Source organism: Colletes latitarsis, chromosome 5 (assembly GCF_051014445.1).
Source record: "Colletes latitarsis isolate SP2378_abdomen chromosome 5, iyColLati1, whole genome shotgun sequence".
Lineage (NCBI taxonomy): Eukaryota > Metazoa > Arthropoda > Insecta > Hymenoptera > Colletidae > Colletes > Colletes latitarsis.
In genome coordinates, this window is record NC_135138.1 from 35608114 (window position 1) to 35632696 (window position 24583).

The window sequence follows — 24583 nt, forward strand, 5'->3', positions numbered from 1 at the left end:
AAAGAATTCAAGGACTAGTAAAATTTAATTTAATAATACAATAATTTATATTTGTAATTTATTTTAGAGTTATTATAATATGACGAAGGAGAAGACAGATGGTAGAATTTCTTGGAAATTTGAAAAATGATTTAGGAAGACGTAAAAAAATGTGGGAACGTAGGTAACGAGAAAGTGAAATTCAGTTTCACGATGAAGTCTTTATCAAAAATAAACAAAAATAATCTCGTCCAGAAAAGAGTGAATTTACACTAAACGAGATGCGGTTATCGTGTACTGATATTAAAAGAGGACTTTGTACCGCGTTACGTCAGTTGTTCGTTAGCATGCGAGCTCGCGTGACGCGAAAATGCAACTTGTTTTCCGTTGTCTCGTCAACTTGAATATTCTCTACACTCGAGGAAGCATATTACAATAGTGCAATACTCGTTCGTAAATTACACAAGAGAAGAATAAAGTGCGATATATCCTTCGTTCAAGAAGCATCGAGTGCATCCAAAGAAACCTCACCATGGATCCAACGACGATATTAGCGACCGTGATCGCGATTCTGTTGCTGTATTATTACTCGACCAAACAGCAGAACATCTTCAAGAAGCACGGTCTGCCCTTCAAACGATCAATTCCTCTGCTTGGCAGCTCCTGGTCAGCGATGCTTCACCTCAAGCCGTTTGCAACGATGGTTCGTGACATCTACGACATGGCACCCGAGGCAAAATACGTGGGTTTCTATCATCGAATGGCGCCTGTCGTTATGCTTCGCGATCCAGAGCTCATCAAATCCGTGGCGATCAAGCATTTCGATCGTTTCCCCGATCATCGAACCTTCGGGGACGGCGACAACGATCCCTTCTTCAGCAAAAATCTGTTGCTTCTTCGAGGAGACAGATGGAAGGAAGTTCGAGCGCTGTTGACACCAGCGTTCACGTCCAGCAAAATGAAGTCGATGTTCGTGCTGATGTCCGACTGCGCCGTAAACTACGGACAGTTTCTGGCGGCGCTTCCGGCGGGTCAGAGGTCGATCGAGATGAAAGACACATTCACCAGATACACCAACGACGTGTTCGCGAGCTGTGCCTTCGGTATCAACGTGGATTCCATGGCTGATCGAGACAACAAGTTCTACTTCTACGGTAAAGAGGCTCTGGATATTCATAGCACCGGGATTCTCAAACTCGTTATGTTAATCGTCTTTCCAAGACTATCGAGGAGACTCGGTGTGAGATTCATCAGGAAAGAGGTGACGGAATTCTTCGAGAATATCGTGTCAGCCAATATCAAGGCTCGCGACGAGACAGGCGTCAGCAGACCAGACCTGATACAATTGATGATGGAGACTAGAGGGAGACTGAAGCCAGGCAGGGAACTGACGATCGTGGACATGACTTCACAAGCGTTCTCGTTCTTCTTCGGTGGTTTCGAGACCACCTCGACACTGTTGTGTTTCGCTGTTCACGAGCTGGCCGCGAATCCGGAGCTTCAGGAAAGATTGCAGAACGAGATCGATCGGGTGCTGGGGGATTCTAATGGCGAAGTTGGTTACGAGGCGATCAACGGGATGAAGTTTCTCGACGCTGTGGTGAACGAGACGCTGAGAATGTATCCGGTTATACCTATCACTGACAGACAGTGCGCGAAACCGTTCGAATTACCGCCAGCCTTGCCAGGCCTCCAGCCTTTCACCATGAAAGAAGGTTCTCATCTTTGGTTGCCGATCTACGGGATCCAGTACGACTCGAAGTACTTCGATCGGCCGGAGAAGTTCGATCCTAGTCGATTCACGGAGAAACGGGTCAACGTGTTAAACTCTGGCGTCTATTTGCCTTTCGGGATGGGGCCGAGAATATGCATCGGTTATCGGTTCGCGATTCTCGAAACGAAAGTCGCGCTGTTTCACATTCTTGCTCGTTGCGATTTCGCTGTATCTTCGAAAACCCAGATACCCATAAAACTGGGAAAAGGAGGAGCGTTTCTGAAGGCTGAGAGAGGATTTTGGCTGCAGGTTAGATCGAGAAATAATCCACTCGTGTCCGCAGTTGCTTGAACCAAAATTAATATTAATCGATGTTTTGTATTATTTTACACGTTTAAGTCGCGTTGCAAACAATTTTTTAGCCAAAGTTTTCCTTATTCACTGTATTTGATTGCCTCTGACGATTTCTGAGAATCGACTCGAGAGATTTTCCATTAGTTTTCCTGTTAAGGAGGCTGTTCTCACGCTCGTTTTCTTAGTCGATGACTTTAGCGCTTTTCGATATATCCTCGTGTTTACACGCGTCCCCCCACTCTGTTACTGTTGGCACAGTACATACGCAGACGCTAACTGATGTCACGTTAGGCCGTGGTTGCATTGGAAGCGATTTCGCGCGACTTAGCGATCGCAGCTGGAGTCGCGTGAAACGGAGAGTAACAATTATGTGCATACGCCACGTGTAAACGCAATAAGCCACGTAGGAGGGGACGTTTCACATACGGTACTTCACCCGTGGAGATCATTGACTTGGGTACTTAGGAATGATGGTTTGGAGTGTGTTGCATATAGCTTGGTTTCTACGAGCACAATTTGATTCTTGAACTATAGGCATTTGTTGGTGAGATGTTCCCCAGTCGAAGACGATTCTTAAAATGAAGAATTATTATGCAATTACACATCAAGGGTTTCTACATTTGTTAGCATGATAATTAAAATATCTCGTCTCTTATTCGTGGTACACATGTTACCAATTATTTAAAAAACTCAGTATACAGGGTGTTCGGCCTCTGAGAAAAATTTTAATGGGAGATTCTAGAGGCCAACATAAAACGAAAATCAAGAATATCAATTTTTTGATTGAGGCTTCGTTAAAAAGTTATTAAAAAATTTCAAATCATTCTGGAAAAATTATTTTCGGGTGTGCGGGTTAATTACAATCATTTTTGGTGAATAGACATACCCCCGAATTCGTACCCACTTTCGAGAAAAAAATTCGAGAAGGTGGTGAAGTTTTTCGACAAAATTAAAAAATTTCAAATCGTTCTAAAAAAATTATTTTCGGTTGCAGGGGTCAGCTACAATAATTTTTGGTGAATAGACCTACCCTCGAAATCTCACCCACTTTCGAGAAAAAAATTCGAGAAAGTGCAGAAATTTTTCGGTGAAATTGAAAAGTTTCAAATCGTTTTAAAAAAATTATTTTCGGTTGAGGGGGTCAATTACAATAATTTTTTGTGAATAGACCTACCCTCGAAATCTCACCCACTTTCGAGAAAAAAATTCGAGAAGGTGCAGAAATTTTTCGGTGAAATTGAAAAGTTTCAAATCGTTTTAAAAAAATTATTTTTGGTTGAGGGGGTCAATTACAATAATTTTTGGTGAATAGACCTACCCTCGAAATCTCACCCACTTTCGAGAAAAAAATTCGAGAAGGTGCAGAAATTTTTCGGTGAAATTGAAAAGTTTCAAATCGTTTTAAAAAAATTATTTTTGGTTGAGGGGGTCAATTACAATCATTTTTGGTGAATAGATATACCCTTAAAATCTTGCGCATTTTCGAGAAAAAAAATTCAGTACGGATGGATCTTTAAACGTCAATAACTTTTTAACGAAGCCTCCATCAACAAATTGGTATTCTTGATTTTCGTCTTATTTTGGCCTCTAGAATCCCGCATTAAAATTTTTCCCAAGTGTAGCCGAACACACTGTATAATTATACTGAAAATATTATTCATACACGTCGAGATGATACGTTCGTTTAGTTTCAATCATGTAATACTTTTTTATTTAATATAATATAATTTCAATAACAGAATTAAGATGTGTGGAACTTCTGTTTGCTAACATTTATAGTATATTTACTAAAATTCGTTTTGAATCTGCAGTTAATTCTTTTGCCCAAGTTTAGTTAATCAATAATCCCAAATATAGGATAAAAAATATCTTGGTAAAGATCGTTGCATAATTCCATAATTGTATACATAACACTTGACACGCTAAACAGTTATGATTTCAATATCTCGCAATAGTCTTCGCTAATTAAAATAAGCATACCACAAAAATTGAGTTTGAAATAACAGTGTATTTAAAAACTAGAATCACAGTATTTGTAGATATTTGACAAGAAAGTTAAAGTGACGACGAACGATGAATGTCAGATAAGATTAAATTTCTCGATCTAATGCAGAATACACACTGTACCAAGAAGTAGAGGATACGTTTTCACACGCATATAAGTCGCGATACAAAACTCCCGGAAAGCGTTCGCATTGCAGACAGTCGCTCGACGGACGGCATCCTGACAGCATCGCATAGCAAGGTGCGCTCACAACTCAATAGTGACGAACGCGGAAATTAATTTCGAAAGACCAAGAAACTATCAAAATTCAGTCTCATCGATCCTAATTAAATTCCACTTCGCGTCGAACTTCTTCACATTCACGAACACGAAAATTCGCGAATTCTAATCGAACGATTATCACGCGAAACAGTGATCAACAGTGGACACATGATCGATTCGTAAGCGATTCAACGACAGCAACAATGGAGACGTGGCCAGTAATTTTGGCGTTGCTCGCCGTGGTTCTGGCAACATGGTATTACATCAAAAGGACCTACAGTTTCTTCGATGAACGCGGTATCCCGTACGCGAAAACGGTTCCGCTGTTTGGTAGCCTTTGGAAGGCCGTGTTTCAACGCGCGCCATTCGCGGACGTGATCCTGGATATTTATAATTACAACTCCGACGCGAAATACATCGGTTTCTACGATTTCACGGTGCCGGTGGTCGCCATTCGCGACATCGAGCTGCTGAAGAGTATCACCCTGAAGTATTTCGATCATTTCCAAGACCATCGAAATTTCGTAACCGACGACGTGGAGCCCCTGTTCAGCAAGAATCTGTTCACGCTTCGCGGCGACAGATGGAAGGAGGTAAGAACGCTGTTGAGCCCAGCGTTCACGTCCAGCAAGATGAAGTCCATGTTCAAATTGATGCTCGAGTGCGCGGATCGGTACGGGAACTTCCTGGCCGCGTTACCGGAAGGCAAGCAAACATTGGAGCTGAAGGACATGTTCACCAGGTACACGAACGACGTGATCGCCACGTGTGCCTTCGGCGTGAACGTGGACTCGATGGCAGATCGAAAGAACAAGTTCTACGTGTACGGCAGAGAGTCGACGAGCTTTGGTAGGCTGCAGTCGATTAAATTCTTCGTAATCCGGAGCGCACCTGGCCTTGCAAAGTTGCTCGGTATAAAGATCGTGAGCCAGAGGGTGGCTGACTTCTTCAAAGACATGGTGGCGTCCACTATAAAGTACAGGGACGAGCACAACGTCGTTCGACCGGACATGATTCAGCTGATGATGGAGACCAGAGGGAAACTAGGCCCGGGGAAAGAACTGACGATCGACGACATGACCGCCCAAGCGTTCATTTTCTTCTTTGGCGGGTTCGAGAGCACCTCGACCTTGATGTGTTTCGCTGCTTACGAGGTGGGCGTGAACCCCGATGTCCAAAAGAGGCTGCAGGAAGAGATCGACGAGGTTTTGGAGAACTGCAAGGGCGACGTGACCTACGACGCGATCAACGACATGAAGTATCTCGATGCTGTCATTTACGAGGCTCTCAGAATGTACCCGGTGGTTGTAGCCGCGGACAGGGTGTGCACGAAACCCTTCGAACTGCCGCCAGCCCTGCCAGGATTGAAGCCACACGTTGTGCAGAAGGATGAGTACATTTGGATACCGATCTACGGGATCCAGCACGATCCTGCATTTTTCGAGGAGCCGAAGAAATTCAATCCGGATCGGTTTCTTCCCGATACGAAGGGGATCTTAAATTCTGGTACATATTTGAGCTTCGGGGTGGGACCCAGGATGTGCATTGGCAATAGGTTCGCTCTTCTGGAGACGAAGGTCTTGCTTTTCCACGTTTTTGCTCGTTGTTCCCTGAAACCTTGTGCCAAGACCGCCATACCGATGGTCCTGAATAGGAAGGGATTCCAAATGACGTCCGAGAAAGGGTTTTGGTTCGACATTGAACCGAGAAAAAACGCGACACACGTTTACGTTAATTCCACGTGCAACGGTAGAGTCGCCCATTAAAAATGTACGTTTTGTATTTTTATGTTTCTACGAACTTACATTTGAATAAGAAGTCTTAGAGTAAGTAGATTTTGATCGTCGGTCGTGTGGTTGATAAGAAGCAATTTAGATGATTTAAGCTGGAGCACAGAGATAACATTCTATCAAGCAGTAATCGTCAATTGTATGTGAATTGTTTTTGTTTAATGGACATTAAGGGCGCGTAATTCTCTTCAATTTTTAGTAGCATATATTACGCGCTTGAAAGTATACAGTTACGTTTTAAAAGTTAATTATTTTTAAGGAAAATAATATTGCATATATTTCTATGATAACAGATAATTTTAATGAAGTTCGATGTAAATTAAGAAATGTGATTACACTGTTGTGTTAAATAAAAGTAATGTTTGTTCTACGGAACGTATAATCAAATGTTTTTCAACGGTTGGGTATTTCTTTTATTTTGAAAATTTATTCCTACTTTAATGCAATCTTTTCCAATTGATTTCGTAGAAAAATATCATACGTAAACTTGTGAATTTTCGAACATACGTAAAGTATAAATGTTTAGGTACTGCGTAGTACAAGATTTTCATTCTAAAGAAGCTATCTTTTATGGAAAAATACGGAGTTGTTCGCGCATATTAAAAGTGATGAATTATTCTAATATTTGTTGTTTTATCTCCGTCATCTCACCTTCGTTGTTTTAACGTTACTTAAATTGCATAATGCGAGTGTGAATAATGAGCCTGAATATATAAACTGTGGAAAGAAATAGCATAGTATCTTGTATAGTAATCTATCAGTCACTATATGCGGTAGGAAGTAAATGAGTAATATTTACAATCAGTTTAGTAATGATATAACTTTGTGTAAGGTAAATAGAAATATTGATTCAGTCGAACGTTGATTAAGTAACTAACTCTACTGACACATAAATTAATCAATTGAACAAGATACTGGAAATTCAGCGAGTAATTGTACGTAAATACTAACATTTTCTAATTATGGAGTTATGTCAGTTTTGCATCTAAATAAAATTTTTGGGAGGCTAGAACAAGGTAGGTGACGAAATGTTTTGTGTTTAGGAACAAAACAAGTTTATTCGATGATGATACTTTAAACTTGTTATTTAAATCACTTGTGATTTATTAAATCATTCCATAAATCTTTGTGTAGTTGTGTGTAATAGGTTGCATGATGTATACAAATTATCTTGTTAAGATAGACTTGTTTTTAGCATGAGCATGAATGAAAAATGAGAAATAAAAATCAATATGTAACAGACAACTGAATATTTACTGAAGTATTAATACAAAATGATAAAAACTATTATTCAAAACAATAATATATTTTGAAACATTCTTTTGCAATTATAGCTGGTCTTTTTTAATATAATAGACAGTAATAACGTGTTTTATAATATTCCTTCTTATCTTTTCTTCGCAGTCAATGCACTGTTTTGAACGTGTATTACAGTTAAGAATATTTTTATTTCTTTTTAATGAGTGCATTGAACTATACTGTCCGATGCATAATGTTACTTTGCAAGTTTTCTTTTTAAATTCAAATTATTTTGCATGTCTATGAGAAGCGATATACAACGTCAGGATTATTCTTATTTTGTGACATCTCAATTACGTCACAATACTTTTCGACACATATTTTCGATGATTATTAAAATAAAACATTATTTGCATAAATTATATCTATATCCTGAAATACCTATATATGTGTATGCCTTTCTGTAAAAAAATGTTTGGAATCTTGTCTTGATCGTAATACATCTTTATAGATCGAAAAGTAAACATTTGCTAAAATTGACTGCAATAATTGATTAAATGACTACAATTCAAACGATTTAAAATATCAATATAATCTTTTTATTTGAACATAAAATATTCATCCTTTTAATAATATTTCCTTTCTTTATAAAAAAAGAACTAGTAAATTTCTATTCTAACCATTTTTTGTTTACCTATGGTAATTTTAAATATACGATCTACATACATATATGGTGTAATTGATTATAGTTATAATTAACAAATGAATCGTATTGTAAACTCTACAGAAAAACGTTTTATAAAAAAAATCGATCGGAAATGCTCTCCCAACGAGAATAAAAATCAGATAAGATTAAGTTCGTACTCGTGGCATATTATAAAATGCGCAGTATACTGAGACGTACATACAGATGATATTTTCACAGAGGCATGAGTCATGATACGAACTCCTCTGAGGCGTTAGTGAAATGCTAACAGTCGTTCGACGGACAGCATTCTAACAGGCTCGTTGTTAAAGTGTGCCCACACGAGTACAGTGAGTAACAAACGCTAGCATTAATTTCAAAACTACGACCTAAATACAGAGGTGTGGCTACTGACTATTGTTCGCGATATCTTATCGTAGATAATGTAGACTTCCGGGATACGTCATTTGGACAGGTGACAGATTCTACAGTTCAAGTTACAGAACTCGTAATTATTATTCATTAGCAATGTATGTTCTAGTGTTAATAATACAGGTTGATTTCGTTAAAATATTAAATTATTGTTTGAAATTGAAAAGTTTCAAATCGTTTTAAAAAAATTATTTTTGGTTGAGGGGGTCGATTACAATAATTTTTGGTGAATAGACATACCCTTGAAATCCTACTCATTTTTTAGAAAAAAATTCGAGAAGGTGTGAAATTTTTTGACGGGGAAAAAAAATTTCAAATCGTTTTGAAAAAATTATTTTCGGTTGCGGGGGTCAATTACAATCGTTTTTGGTGAATAGACATACCCCCGAAATCCTGCGCATTTTCGAGAAAAAAATTCAATACGGATGGAACTTTACACGTTAATAACTTTTTAACGAAGCCTCGATCAACAAATTGGTATTCTTGATTTTCGTCTTATTTTGGCCTCTAGAATCCCCCATTAAAATTTTCTTTGTATAACTTTATTTTAGTTATAATCCTCTTCTGTCTGAAAGAATTTGTAAACAAGCGTTTACTGATAAATATTTGATAGCCATAATCTTTAATTTTGGACAGTGTATTTCTTAGAAATTCCATTATTCGATTGTATCATTCATTCTATTAATTACGAAGCATTGGAAATATATTTATTTGCCTTAAGAATACTTTAATGACATTATCGAAGTAACGAAATATCCGTAAAATTTCGATACATGGATATCAATACAATATCAATAATCACATCTCGACATATCGACGTTGTGTTTCACATCGTGTAAAACTACCCCAAATTTACGAATACGTTTCCAAAAAAATTTACAGATTATTGGACGCCTGTGGGATTAAAAAGAAAATTACACAGACAAGTAATACGCGCGGTTCGATAAAACGATGCGTGCAATCCAATAAAACGATTGTTGCGCGAAACGGTGATCTACAATTCGTAAGTTACAACGACCACAACGATCGAGATGTGGCCAACGATCCTAGCGTTATTGCTCGTGGTTCTGTCAACATGGTATTACCTCAGAAGGAAGTACAGTTACTTCGAGAAACTGGGAATCCCGTATCCAGAACAGCTTTCACAGATCAAGAATATCTGGGGCGCCGTCGTTAAACAGAAACCAGCCACTGACTTGGTCAGGGAAATCTATAATATCAATCGCGAGGCAATCTACGTAGGTTTCTTCGATTTTATGACACCGGTGGTCACCATTCGCGACATAGAACTGATAAAGTCCATCACCGTGAAGTATTTCGACCATTTCCAAGACCATCAAGGGTTCCAAGACATGGAAGGGGAGCCTATGTTCAGCAAGAATCTGTTCGCCCTTCGCGGCGACAGATGGAGGGAAGTACGAACGCTGTTGAGCCCCGCGTTCACGTCCAGCAAGATGAAGTCCATGTTCAAGCTGATGCTCGAGTGCGCCGATCAGTACGGGAACACTCTGGCCGCGTTACCGGAAGACAAACGAACATTGGAGCTGAAGGACACGTTCACCAGGTACACGAACGACGTGATCGCCACGTGTGCCTTCGGCGTGAACGTGGACTCGATGACAAATCGGAATAACAAGTTCTACGAGTACGGTAAAGAGGCAACTAGCTTTGGTAGGTTCGCGATGCTTAAAATTCTGATGATCATATGTGTACCTTCCCTCGTGAGGATACTCGGCATAAAGCTCTTGCCTCAGAAGGTGGAAGACTTCTTCAAAGACATGGTGGCGTCCACTATAAAGTACAGGGACGAGCACAACGTTGTTCGACCGGACATGATTCAGCTGATGATGGAGACCAGAGGGAAACTAGGCCCGGGGAAAGAACTGACGATCGACGACATGACCGCCCAAGCGTTCACTTTCTTCTTTGGCGGGTTCGAGAGCACCTCGACCTTGATGTGTTTCGCTGCTTACGAGGTGGGCGTGAACCCCGATGTCCAAACGAGGCTGCAGAAAGAGATCGACGAGGTTTTGGAGAACTGCAAGGGCGACGTGACCTACGACGCGATCAACGACATGAAGTATCTCGAAGCTGTCATTTACGAGGCTCTCAGAATTTACCCGATCATTGTTGTCTCGGACAGGCGTTGCACGAAACCCTTCGAACTGCCGCCAGCCCTGCCAGGATTGAAGCCATACGTTGTGCAGAAGGATGAGTACATTTGGATACCGATCTACGGGATCCAGCACGATCCTGCATTCTTCGAGGAGCCGAAGAAATTCAATCCGGATCGGTTTCTTCCCGATGCGAGGGTGATCTTAAATTCTGGTACATTCTTGAGCTTTGGGATGGGACCCAGGATGTGCATCGGTAATAGGTTCGCTCTTCTGGAGACGAAGGTCTTGCTCTTCAACATTTTCGCTCGTTGTAACTTAAAACCCTGCTCTAAAACCAGCATACCGATAAAGTTGATTCAAAAAGGGTTCGTAATGTCGTCGGAGAAAGGATTTTGGTTCGATATTGAACCGAGAAAAGACGCGAAAGTTGTTGGTTCCGTGTGCAATGGTAGCGCCTAGCTGCTAGAAATTTATATTTCATATTGGTGTGTGTGCACGTGTTTGTATATATTTTACTGTATATAATTTCATTATTTCGTGGTCGTTGTTAGTTCGATTATTTTTTTTAAACATTGTACTCGAATAAATTTAAAGTACATTTTCTATTTCTATAATTTGTGGAGAAAAACACAATTATTTCTATTATGCGTGAATCCTGATATGCTCGTTACGTTCCTAATGATCTGTCGTGTCAGTTTTATATTTGTATGAAATTCTTTGGAGACTGAAGCACAGCAAATGATAAAGAAGTCTCAAATTTAATTCTGACGTCGGTGAAACATATTTAGTATGTTGTATGAGAGAAAAATAAGATAATTACGTGTCTTAAATAATGCCAGCAGACTTTTGTTGACATGCTAGACGATAATAACGTGTTTTATCATGTTTTTATATCTTTTCCGCACAGTCAGAATGACTGTTAGAAACATTTATTATACAATTGCAAATATTTTTATTTCTAGAAAGAAAACATTTCGCTAAACGTATGGGTCTACACTGCGCGACGCAGAATGTTATTTTCCGAATTTTATTTTTAACTCCATCTAGTTATTTTGCGTGCCTCCGCGAAGCGCGGCTCGACGTCAACAATGACGTCATAAATAAATATTTACAGAGTCGCAACTAATTTTAGTCGTATACCTAGTGGCCAACTTTTTGTACGATCTTTTCTTACGATTACATTGTCGTTTTAATTGCAATCGGACAATTTATTCCCAGAAACTCGTTCAATGTAAATTTCCCAATACTTACAATGTCAAAAATTTTGATTTTTTATGTAATCTTAATCAGTGTATGCTTTTATACAAATTGTTCTCATTACACATTCTGACACGTCATTTTAATATTATTTTAATTAAAGATAATAACTAGTTAAACGAAACAATATTTTTTTTACGTTGCAACGAATAAAACTTCGTGTAATTGTTTTTTTTTATTAGAGGAGACAGCTGTTATTTAACCTTTTCGAAAATTGCACAGAAGAAAATTGTAGACGAATATACGAATTGGCGACGTAATTCGATCAGATGTGGTATTTATACGTGATAGTGATTATTTACTTGTCAGTTCTTTTAGTTTTTGGTCACGTTGCAAGAGATTTCCTGGGAATTAGCGATTGTTATTGTCGGTCACGTGAAATCGCCTTAGAACAGATAGAGTTTGTTATAGCAATTTATGCCGGTCGTAGGTGTCGCGCGTAGGCCACTAACACTCATGCAAGTATACACGTGACGGTAGTGTGATAGCAATTATACTTGAATTATTTTCCTCTTGATTCTCTTGGACATTACGTTCGTTTAAAACAACTCCATATGCAACTTTGAGCCTTCATCATTTTTAAGCGTTTATTATTAATTGCAATTTGATTCTTCAGAGGGGAAACACCCTTGAAAAATAGACAGATTTGTTTACTATGTATCTACGAAATTATAGTAAATATACAAAAATGATTGCAATAAAAATTTAATGGTTTTAAACAAAAATTAAAATCTTCGGATTTAACCATTTTATGTTTTCGAATTCCATTTTCAATTCTGCTCGCTAGTTCCACTAACCAGTTAAGTTCGTATCTATAGCGTCAAAACATCTTTTATAATTTACAGCTCTAAAGGAAAATCAAACAAAACTCTTATTTTCGTTTCATTCGAACAGGAAATTTCCACTGCAAACGAAACTTTCCTCGACCACTTAACTACGGTGCTCAAGTTAACTCGAGCAACAGAGTCGCCAAATAAACAAGCAGAAGCGCGCTTAATAACTAGAATAATAAGAGTCGAATTAAATGGAGAATGAAGAATGAATAAAAATCAGGTTCCAACGAGAATTTAATCGATTCTTAAAATAATAAAATAAATATCTTTCAGTTACATTCACTCATATTCGTATACTATAATGGTGATTCGCTATGAACGAAAAAAACCATCGTACATTAAAATATTAAGGGCTTGCGTTTGACTAAATTAAAAACAAAGTTTGCCAACGATCGTGCCACGTTGAAAACACCGGTTCTCGTCCGATCACCGAAGTTAAGCAACGTTGGGCGCGGTTAGTACCAACATTGGTACACCGCGTATTGTTGGCATTTTTATTGCACATTATTTATATTAAATACCTCTCTATTGGTTCTGTAATTGGGAATTACTAGTCTCTTAATATTAAATAAAAAGAACTATAGAAATAGAAGAAAGTTGTAATAAATAACATTTGGTAAAAATGAACAGTTTCCTTTCGTTCATAGTGTATCACCGATACAGTGTACAAGCACGAGTGTAACTGTATAGGTTTTTAACACTAGGTTTACGGTACGCGTCAATTTGACACATTCAGATTCTAAACTTAACGTTGTAGGACTCATAAATATTATTTGTTAGCAATTTACGTCGAATCGAATTGACGTAACGATATGGATGTATACTCTGATTAAAAGAAAAAACTGCATTTCAATGCAACCTAGTATATAAACCTAGTGTTAAATGGTAGTTGTCGGATCCAACATTTATTCCTTAATTGCGAATAAAATTAGATCCCGTTGGCGACTGTCAAAGTGAAAATCGAAAAATCGTTCCCCCAGCGGGGGTCGTTTAACGCAAACCGCGGCCGCGGGCGACGCGAGAACGAAAGATAAAAGAAAACAGAAAAAGAATTACCATCTCGCGAGTCCCGACAGCAGTAATGGACGCCTGTTACGTGTCCATTTCAATTATGATCTCTTGAATGGATCGACCTTCTCTGCATGGACGGCACGTAACATGGAGTCGCGCGATGTGTAACAGCCGTATAATGTATTCCGCTACGTGATCGGCCGGTATCAAATACACGGGACGGCCTTGTGAATGTTGCTTTAATGAGCGTCACGTTCGAATGGCGCCGCGAATTGGTCCGTCGGCGATTCGGTTTTCGTTAAATAACACACGACGCGATTGCTTAAACAAAGCACTTTGATGAAATTGACCCAATTCTATCGCGGCTAGAAGCATCGCGATGCAACCCCGAAGACGACGAATTCCACTAATCTCTTCAACCTCTAGAAAAAGAAAAATAGTACCCCCCCTCAATGCTCGCTACGGTCACTTATTCCTGATTACATGATGGAACGATTGGAAGCACGTTACGCAACCTCCACAGTCGCTTCCTATTATTTTCTTGCTTCGAGATAGACGATGACTATGATTTCCTATCGAATTTAAGACTCTAGGTTTTATTTTTTTTCTATTTTTATAAAAGTGATTTCTAAAAATTATTGCCAACGGAGATTCATTCAGCGATTGAGCTAGCAACCCTTACGTGCTCTGAGAAATATTTGGCAAGTTGACCAGATAAAACTACCCCCTCCCTTTAATGTAATTCACTCTCTGGCAGCGATAGGGGATGCACGAAGGGTTCGAGCGTGAGTTAGCGATCGAAAGGAGAGCACGAAGAGCGGGTTTTGGTCAGAATTAACGAACTGAAGATCGCGAGGGTGGATTCTTGCAGTGTATTGTCTCGTGTTAGTGGAAGGAGGTGCAAAGTAAGGGCTAGAAGGGAAAACGAACCTTATTCTCGGTTCCCATTCCTTTTCTAAACTATACGTTTTCTGATATAAAGTTTGCAACGGGCAACTTTAATAACGTGTCACGCATTCTGTTGACGAGATTAAGCATGCATTTATAACAAAGGTTATTTATGCCATACACGTGTTGATACGTTTTATCAGTATTGTCGTACTTCACTATATACCGACGTAATAAACAAAGGTTTTGCAACAAATCTTGAGTGTCTCTAGAAAATAATCTTGACACAATTATCATTGATAATCTTCTACGCAAGTATACACAGAGTGTAATCTAGAAATGATTGTCAACACTTCAGAATCCTGTGTTACTATTACGCAGTTTTATAAATGCGAACAATAATACATTTTTATTATTTTATCCTGTGCTAGCTGTTTCAGAAATACAGTCTGAATTAATTAAATTATTCTGTAAATTGTAAATATTTCTTACATTAAAGATTATTTAGTTTTTTTTTCAATAAAATTAGCAAAACAATTTTACTCGAGTGTGTAGAGGAAACGTTATTAACTGAAATCATCAAATCCATCAAATTTTAATAAGAACAAATATTACAAAATAATCTAATCACACGGGACGACTAATTAATGCTGATACTATATCTCTTGTCACGCGTACGCGTAGTAATGAAACACAGTGAACGGTATAAAATGTTGAGTCATTACTAAAAGCATATTAATATAATGTTTCGTGATAACAACTAGCACGCGTTGTATTTATCATGCGTTTGGGCGTTGAAAATATTTCGATAAAAGGTTTATCAATCTTCTCTGTTAAGCTCTAACTATTGACAATGAGTAATAATTATCTTTAACGAGATCACTAATGATTTTCGTTTTTTAAATCGATTAATACCCAAAATTGTAATTTTTATTTGTAAAATACAATAGTAAATATTAGTTGGACGGGTCGAATTCGAAACTTGATATTGCAATTATTATTTAGGAACAATAACTCGTAAAAGTACGATTAATACAATAAAGTTATATTGAAGAGGAGAGTATCGATTCTCGATTCTCTTAAAATCACAACTTACGATATGGTTCATTAAAAAGAGTTTTTTTTTAAATACTAGGAACGTTGAGATGCGTTGGATTTATTATTTTACTACTGAGACATCGTGTTAAATAAAATATGTATTTTATAAAAGAACACGTGAATTTTACTTACGTCGAGAATATCACTTAATACTGCATATTAAAACAATGTTGTTTTTAAGTAACAGTTATATTTTTTTTAAATAACATTAATGAAAATTTCTTATCAGAGATTAAGAAAGTATTTGTTTTGTTGATATCTTCTGGTGATAAAACTGATCAAAGTTAAATGCAAATAAGAGTATATTATATCTAGAATCGCTTCTGTGTAACACTTAATTATGATATTATTTCGAAATGTTTTATTATTAGAAGATAACAACAAGAATCAGTTATCTTCTAGATCCCTAATAAGGAATTTTCATTGTGCTGACTCACTTTAGTTTGTTATTCGAATAAAAACATCGTCAAAGACGTTTTTTCATAGTAAACAATTTACAGAACACATAAACACCTACAAAAGACTGTTTGCCTAAACTAGAATTACTTACAGAACGCTATGAAATGTGTCAGGAAAATATTTACAATAAATTGTAGGCCATAAAAATCGATCGTCAATATTTAGCCAGTCATCTGTTTAAGACTACATTCGTCGCGTAAAATTAATTACCATTCGCTATTTAAATCGTAATTTTGGAGGTCGAAACGAGATAAAACAAAGCTCGTCGCAGCTGACTAATTATCTGTTCGATCATCCGTTGCTTTGCACGTGTCATTGGCCACTGGAGCGTGAACCAAGAGGGGAGGATTCTTCCTAGGCTCGACTTTCACCCAAAATCCATTCCTAGCCGTGACGATCATCACTCCTTTCGCGAGTTCCAGCGGCACAGCTGTTTTCGAGCAAGCCTTGATATCGCAACGAGCCAAAAGATGGCAAAGCAAGACCTTCATCTCTACCAACGCGAACCTATTACCGATGCACATTCTGGGCCCTACCCCAAAGGGCAGGTACGTGCCAGAAGCCATGATCCTTTTACCATCGACCAGGAATCGTTCCGGATCGAACTTGCGAGGATCCTCGAAGTATTTAGGGTCAAGGTGAATCGCGTGAACCGGGATCCAGATGTTCGAACCCGCCTTGACGGTGAACGGTTTGCCTCCCGGCAACGCTGGCGGTAGTTCGAAGTCGTTCTCGCACACTCTGTCCAACATGGTCGCTATCGGGTGTATCCTCATCGTTTCGTTGACAACCGCGTCCAGATATTCCATTCCCACCACCGCGTCGTAGCTCAGCTGGCCTTGCGTCCTCTCGAGCGTCTGATCGATCTCGTTTTGCAATCTTTCACAAACCTCGGGGTTCGTCGCTAAATGATGAATAGCGAAGGACAGCTGCGAGGCTACGGTGTCGGAACCACCGAAGAAGAACGCGAACGCATGCGTGGTTATATCCTCGATGTTGAACCCTTTGCCATATTGTTTCTTGTTTCTCGTTTCCATCAGCAGTTGGAGCATGTCCGGTTTGTAGATGCCATTCTCGTCTCTGTGTTTCACCGCGGTCGCTACCAGGTCCTCGAAAAACGTCGAGATACTCTTCGACATCACGCTGATACCGAGCATCCTCGACAGTCCGGACAGATTTCTGGTCATCAGTATCTTTATGGATTGCATCAATCCGGCGAAGTTCAAGGTCTTTCGCGAGTACACGTAGACCGGATTTTTCGGATCGTTTATCGAGTCCACCTCGATGCCGAACACGCAGCTGGCGATCACGTCGGTCGTGTACCTGGTGAACACGTTCTTCACCTCCAGCACGCGTTCCTTTTCCGGCAGGTTCGACAGGAATCTCGCGAAATACGCGGCGCGGTCCGACATCAGCGCGAACATGGTTTTGATCTTGCTGGACGTGAACGCGGGCGACAGCATGTTCCTGTCGTCCCTCCATTTCTCACCGGTCAGAAAGAACAGCATACCGCCGAGGAGCTTGTCCATTTCTCTGACGATGAACGGACGATGATCGTGAAAGTTCTCGAAATGCTTGATACACACGGATTTTATCAGGTCGGTGTCGCGGATTATAACTATCGGAATGTTGAACTCGTAGAAACCGACGTATTTGGCGTCTGGATTGAGTTTGTATATCTTTTCGATCACATCCGACAGACTAGTTGTCCTGAAGAACATACCTCCCATGTTTCCTACTATCGGATAGGGCTCGATGCAAGGAACTCCGTGTTTCTTAAAATGGTTCAGATTTCTGGCGCAGTAATAATATACGGCGACGAGTACAGCCAGTACCGACAAGGTAATTGATAGGTACTCCATTCTGAACTCGAAGCACCTTAAGAGACTCGTTTCGAACGACGCTGCTTCTATGCGCGAGATAAACTGACTGAGCTCCTCGTGTAGGTAATATACTCTTTATACGATATGTGCAAGAGTGTACACGAAAGTACGATGCGTTTGATTCAGAGGTGCGGCTCCACGCGAATGAAATCCCGGAGAATTTATGTTCCTTTGGTCGCGTAACAATCTTTCCTCGTAGAATTGAATAGTCGAATCGAAACTCGATAGCATTATCTATCTGGGAGCCAGTGGCTTAATAAACCAAGGCTAATGGAAGAAATCCCAACAGTCGAAGGTATAAAAGTTTAAAAAATGGAAGTATTAATATTCTATACTTTTGAGACAAATGAGAATTGAGAATCACTTCTTGATAAGTCGTAATCTCTAAAGATTCCGTGTTCTTTGTTAATTCAATTCATTTTTCAAAATTAAAAACAGCAAGAAGAAAAATGTATATATTAATGCATTACATTTTACAGAGTGTACATTGTTAAATTTTTATTTTTTTTATTCGAAGTACCTATTATTAAAATTATAGAATTATTCGTGTGTCATTAATTTTATGCGTTACGCTATCGAGGAATTTAATAGACTAAATAAGTCCTGGCTTTAAAAGATTTCGCGTCGGGAGGAAAAATATGTGCATTTTCGTTGAACCGTAAAAGCTTTTCGGAAAGCAGCGAAAAACTTGCAGTCTCTCGAACGAAGAATTCTACGAAAATACTACCAATTCCATTTCCATTAGTTACGAAATTCTGTAAAATTTTGTCCCTTTGAAATTCCCTTTCTAAGGAATATAAGGATCTTATATATTAAAATTAACGCATTTTTATATTCACGAGGTATTCGTAAAACAAATTCTTCTTCGTGGCCATTGTACGAACAAACTTAAACGAAAATTAAACAGTATACGTTTGACAAATTATTCGAAATGAAATCGTTTACTCGGACATTATCAATTTAATCGTGTCGAGTGTCTTCCTATCGAATTGTTTGAACTATGGACGATGTGTGTCGTATCAGCCCCATCGCTAGCAGATTTTGGATTTAAATTTGCCCCGTCCGGTAATCGCAGGGACGTCTCTTTCCTTTCTTTTCCGTCGTATCGATTGTTTCAACAGCCGATACAATGACTCCCATTGAAACGATCCTCGCGTTATTTTTTTTTTCCCCTCTCCTCTGGCCGGTGAAATTAGCCCGCAGTCAATTGCCGCCATAGTCCCGCGGGTTATTTGGATGTCTCTCTTAAACGGCGCAGAACGTCGCCTCAGATTCAGGATATTGCGAACGATGGGATCAACGTACGGAAACAAAGCCAGGCACTTAGCGGCAAATTAGCGATGGTTTGGGGCGCCACTGTCGCTCTTCATTACACCGACACCCTTGCACGCCCACCGCCCGACATCCCCCTACCCTCTTCTGGCTAACCCTCTTAATATCCTGCAGACAATGCAGCCGCCTATCCTCCTGTCTACATCGACGAATTAAATCGCCGCTATGACGAAAAATCCCCTCGAACCCTCTGTAATCACTTAATTATTTTCCCGACAAGTTTTCACCCCTGCACCGCTCCCTTTTTTTCTGTGGAATCATGTTACCATCCTGGGGGCCGTAGAGTACGATTTTAAATCGATCGTCGCTTCGTTATTTGTGCCTGGCTGTAAACGAACGAGTCTCTCGTATCTCTGCATTCGCATGTGTAGATAAGGGATGATAAAAGATAATTTCAAGTTCGGTAGGATCTGTGATATCTTTGGTGATGAAAAATGTAAACGATCGGGTATCTCGCGTGCCATGGTCACGATCTCTGTTAGCAGCTTAACGTACAGTGATGTGACATTCTCGTCCACCCCTAACCGTCGACAATATTCAGAGACGCGTACGTCACATCCGTCGCCATTATCAAATAGTAGAAATATTTTAGACGTCATTGTTATGCTAATAAAATTATCTGTAATACGTTCCTTGGATTTATATTATTTCCAGGTTTCGTTAAACACGATTTCGTCGTTTCGATATATTAGAAAACAAATTAACTGCATGTCAGTGTCAACATCGACGACAATGAGAGACGAGATACACGTGGAGGGTTAAAATTGTGTTGGTTTTATTAATTCGACGAGTGAGTCTAGAATATTAATATCGTTTGACGATGAAAGAGAGTACAGAAGAGACGTACACAGAGCGAGAGATATTAAATTATTTTATGTATTATCGTTTGTCTAAATCCTAAATTGAAAGTCCCATTTATCACTCGAGTCTGTCGACGACTGGTGGAGGGCAAAACATTACATATCGACGAAACAAAATGTCGTGCGTTCGGGGGGTGGAAGAAGCGGTTTCGCTTGACGCTAGCCGACAATCACCTTTGCATTTTACATCGACATCGTCACGATTTATTTCCAATTTCCGAGCTAGCGGGGCGGCTGCACAGACATGGCTTTCCTGTTTCGGAAATTGAAGGAAACCGTAGAATAAGGGGTCGGGGTAGGAGAAGCACGGCGGCTTCGTAGCAGGAACGAAGGTATCAGGTACCGAAAGTGGGATGAAGGGCGCCAAGGGTGGAAGAAAGTAGGGGAAGGCTCGTGTAACAGACTCCATTGTTAGAGCTTATTCAGAATCTGCCAATAGCCTGGGATTCAATTTAACTGGCGAACCATGAACACCATTTAATATACAGATGGCGGGAAAGACGTCGAGGTGCACCTTGGCGTTTTCGAGAGTCAGTCGAGGACGTGGAGAACATCGACTGGCGTGGAATATTTTCGCGGTGATTCGATATTGTTTAAACGATGCTCCTTTTTTCGCCAACAGTTCGTTAATTACCGTAGAAACACTGCAAGGGTTTCGAGTCGAGTGCCTTTCAGGGGGATTTTGATCATTGATAAACAGGCATTGATCTCGTGCAGAAACACGTTTTAAAAAAAAATTGAAGAAATCGATAACAAAAGGATAATATTATACAGAGATTGCAACGTTGTTTTACTGTATTGGATATACAGTGTTTCGTATCTTTTAATTATGGGAAGAATGTGAGTTAACTTTGCTTAAAAATATTTTTTTGTTTTACCAATTTGACTGGAACTTTACACATAATATAACAAGACATAACTGTAATTTGCAATAATTGAATAATCAAAAATATTTGTATCAGAATGTAACGTCTCTGTAGAACTGTGAAGATTTACCAAATTGTTATTTTTGTTTGTTCAAAATTATTCCTGGCAATGATTAAATTTGAGAAGGTTTGCTTTCGATTGTTATTCACGGTTTTCCATTCTCTTGGATCGAACGTAGTGTGTTTGTGTAGGTATCACGTGATCGCGCAATTATAAAGACTCCGATGCGTTTGATTTTATGCGAAAAATTAAACGTCATACGACTCGAGAGGCTGCATCTCTAAATGGAGAAGGAATACTGTATTCTGAATAATTTGTACGTGTCTGTGCATTGTATCGATAAATAATGAATGCCGAACAGGCGTAATTTATTCAATTGTATGTCTCCCAGACGACACGGAAATAAGCTGCAGGATCATCAATGATCGAGGGAAATACACCTCTTGAAAATTAATCGTTCGTTAAAATTCAACGACATTGCGTAACATTTCTAACCGTTCTCCTTCATCGTTACGCTATTATCTCGATTCGACGTTATTTCGCGAATAAAATTGAATTTCAAAGCTGTCGACACCTTAAATCGAAGAGGATTGAAGTTTGGATAGAAACAAATTATTTACAATTCGAATTTCATCAAACAAAAATTGAAATGTTTATATTTGTAATTATACATATTCGTGAAAGTATTAACAAAGGATCGTCGAGGATTTTCCAATGAAAATGACCTCGTTCTGATTGTTTTTGATTATACGTTGTTCGAATCGCTTCTGACAACATCTGACCAATCGCGTGTAATTAAAAATTGTTCGAATGAGGTTCTGTTTGCACTAATTTTCGTCGGATAATTTCACCGATCCATTGTCAATATTCTCATAAAGATGTATCGGAATGTGATGTCACGAATATGTCGAAGAGATCAATTTTTGAAAGGGAATTTCTTTCAAATTTGAGTTTTTAAAATCAGAGACAAATATTTATTCGAGGAATAGATAACATGTAAAAACTTTGTACTGCTATTTATTTTCATACGTTTAATTAATCGAACAGTTCAAATTTTAATAACCGATCGCCATTACGCGTTTATCACGAAGAATTATCTAAATGTGAATTAATCGATTCATTACAAGTGTCGCGAATGAATTTCGATTGTTTAGGTTTGCAAATATGCCGCGCTTTTACCGTAAATTAATACTGACAGCGGACAGAGGCCATTGAATGATGCATGGGAATTTGATTTGTCACAAAATTTTCTGTATAAATTTATATTTACGTTATTCCTTATTATTACAATTAAACATCGTTATAAAATAATTTACTTATTCAGGATTAATAATCAGGACATAAATATATATAAAAAATATTACTTTTTGTTGTGGTTGTACTTACAAGTTAGTTGCAGGTCTAAGATTGTTCCTTCCAGGATGCTTCTTTTCTTCTGCAATACATACAAAATTGTCACTTATGTATTGAACGTTAATGATATCATTCTTGTGATGTGTATGCATTTAATATCCATTTAAATCGTATATAAGTTCGTTGACGACTCGTGTTATTAAGGATCTTTTGATTTACAAATTGCAGTATTCTGGATGTAGATGCATTCTTTGTTTACGAGTACAAATACCTCAATAAAATTAAAAATATTGTAACTGTAACAATTCTCAGAAACTCGTATTCCAACTTTAGACTATTATTTTCAATCTCAGTTTACAGAACGTAAGAACACATAAAAAAAAAATATATTTCGTTTGTCTCGAATAATTTTCTTCAAACGATGATCTTGAAATTTCGTTAAAAAATGATCTCGTAAGATAGAATAATATAACGTCGTAAGGAGTTTTCGTAGGACCGTAAAGAATAAAGATATTTAGGTGATCCCAATTAGAGGATCCACCCTCCATAGAAAGCTTACATAACACTCGAATCAGTTCTGCAGTTTTTCTCGTATTTCTACGGCATCCACGCCTACCGTATCACTTAGACGATCTACCTTCTGTCACCAAGACGATGACACGTTACACAACGTCAATGGACAAAGACTAGACTCTTCGTAAAGTCGATTAGTCGGTCTGAGACTTCGGGAGGTAAACCAACCTAAGAAGTACCCCCTGTCCCTTCCTCCTGAACTCGCCTCTGCATCCTCTGTTTTCTTCCGGGAAGAGAGAACCACAGACCAGCAGGCGTCTTGTCTCTTTCTCGAAACGGACGATTAATTATGGGAAGACGGAGGTTCCAGCGGTCCATTCTCGTAAGTCTAAACCCGTCTACGACAGGAAGAGAGGAGGCTAGAAGAGGACCGGATTTCGCCGGCGGGGAAGAGTCCTTGACTGGACAGTCGACCTGACAATGACTTTAATGTGGAAGAGCGTTCCCTTTAAACACCCACAGCCCGCCATCCTGCTAATTGTCCGTCCCAGATAATACGTTACCCATAATTTTAAGTACTCCGTGCAAGTGGTTGTAATTAACGGTCAGTCGTACGATCCCAACGTACTCTATATCATACGTATCAGCATCCTTGGCGCGCCTGAGTCCAGCACGGACCTAAATATTTCGGTTTCCACTTCGGTTTCGGGCCTTCGAGTTCGCACCTCGTCGGATTTCAGCTGTCGACGCTGTTTCGCAAGCTTTGCACTCGACGAACGGCGACAAAATTAGCAACCTCGCGTTATTTTTACTCGGATAACAGGTCGAATCGATCATCCGTCGTACTCTCTGCTCGTAGTTTCGCGAAGACCCGTAAGAATGGTAGAATTTAATCTTCCGGACCTGTCCGTTTGCTCTTGGCAATCGCGTTGGTACCGTTAAGTGTTTCGTCTCGCGATCCTTGCATTATTCTAAGAATTCTTGGCAACGCAAACGCGGTCTCTTTGTCGGGCAAAATTCATTTTCGAACACTCTGCGCGTGGAGTTTGTTCAATAAGACAAAAGACATATCGTGATTCATCGATTACTCGACCATCTACTGCAGGAGTGCAGTGAAACTGAAGTCAATTTCGAGAAAAGAATTCGAGTAGGTGATAAAATTTTTCGGTAAAATTAAAAGGTTTCAAATCGTCTTGGAAAAATTATTTTTGGTTGCGAGGGTCAATTAGGATCATTTTTGGTGAATAGACATAATCCCGAATTCCTACGCATTTTCGAGAAAAAAATTCATTACCGAAAATATGATGTCTGACCATACCATTGATATGTTTCACTGAAATTTCATGCAAATCTTTGAAACACCATAACTCCTGAACGGATTGGAGGATTTTAATTTTTAAAAAAGCAATCAACGCGTATTTTAGTGGAGAATATGTACAAAATTGCAAAAATATTCGAAAAGTTGATCCTTAACCCCGTAAAATGAGAATAACCCCATAGAAGTGATCCAATTTTCAAATATCCATAACTCCTAGAATAATGAATATAGTTCAATGAAATTTAGGGACGAAGTAGAGCTCATGGATAACTACA

General features: G+C 38.9%; 5 pseudogenes across 1 annotated transcript; 4 read left to right on the forward strand and 1 right to left on the reverse strand.

Annotated features, from left to right (window-relative positions):
- Nucleotides 1-333: 333 nt before the first annotated feature.
- On the forward strand, nt 334-3961 carry LOC143341976 (cytochrome P450 9e2 pseudogene; annotated as a pseudogene).
- A 303-nt stretch (nt 3962-4264) lies between these two features.
- Nucleotides 4265-6490, forward strand: LOC143341974 (cytochrome P450 9e2 pseudogene; annotated as a pseudogene).
- Nucleotides 6491-8190: 1700 nt separating this feature from the next.
- Nucleotides 8191-11960, forward strand: LOC143341975 (cytochrome P450 9e2 pseudogene; annotated as a pseudogene). The gene is made up of 2 exons (XR_013079709.1): nt 8191-8377; nt 9342-11960. The product of XR_013079709.1 is annotated as a cytochrome P450 9e2 pseudogene (transcript).
- Nucleotides 11961-13050: 1090 nt separating this feature from the next.
- On the forward strand, nt 13051-13157 carry LOC143342270 (5S ribosomal RNA; annotated as a pseudogene).
- A 2585-nt stretch (nt 13158-15742) lies between these two features.
- On the reverse strand, nt 15743-18093 carry LOC143341973 (cytochrome P450 9e2 pseudogene; annotated as a pseudogene).
- Between the last annotated feature and the right edge of the window lie 6490 nt (nt 18094-24583).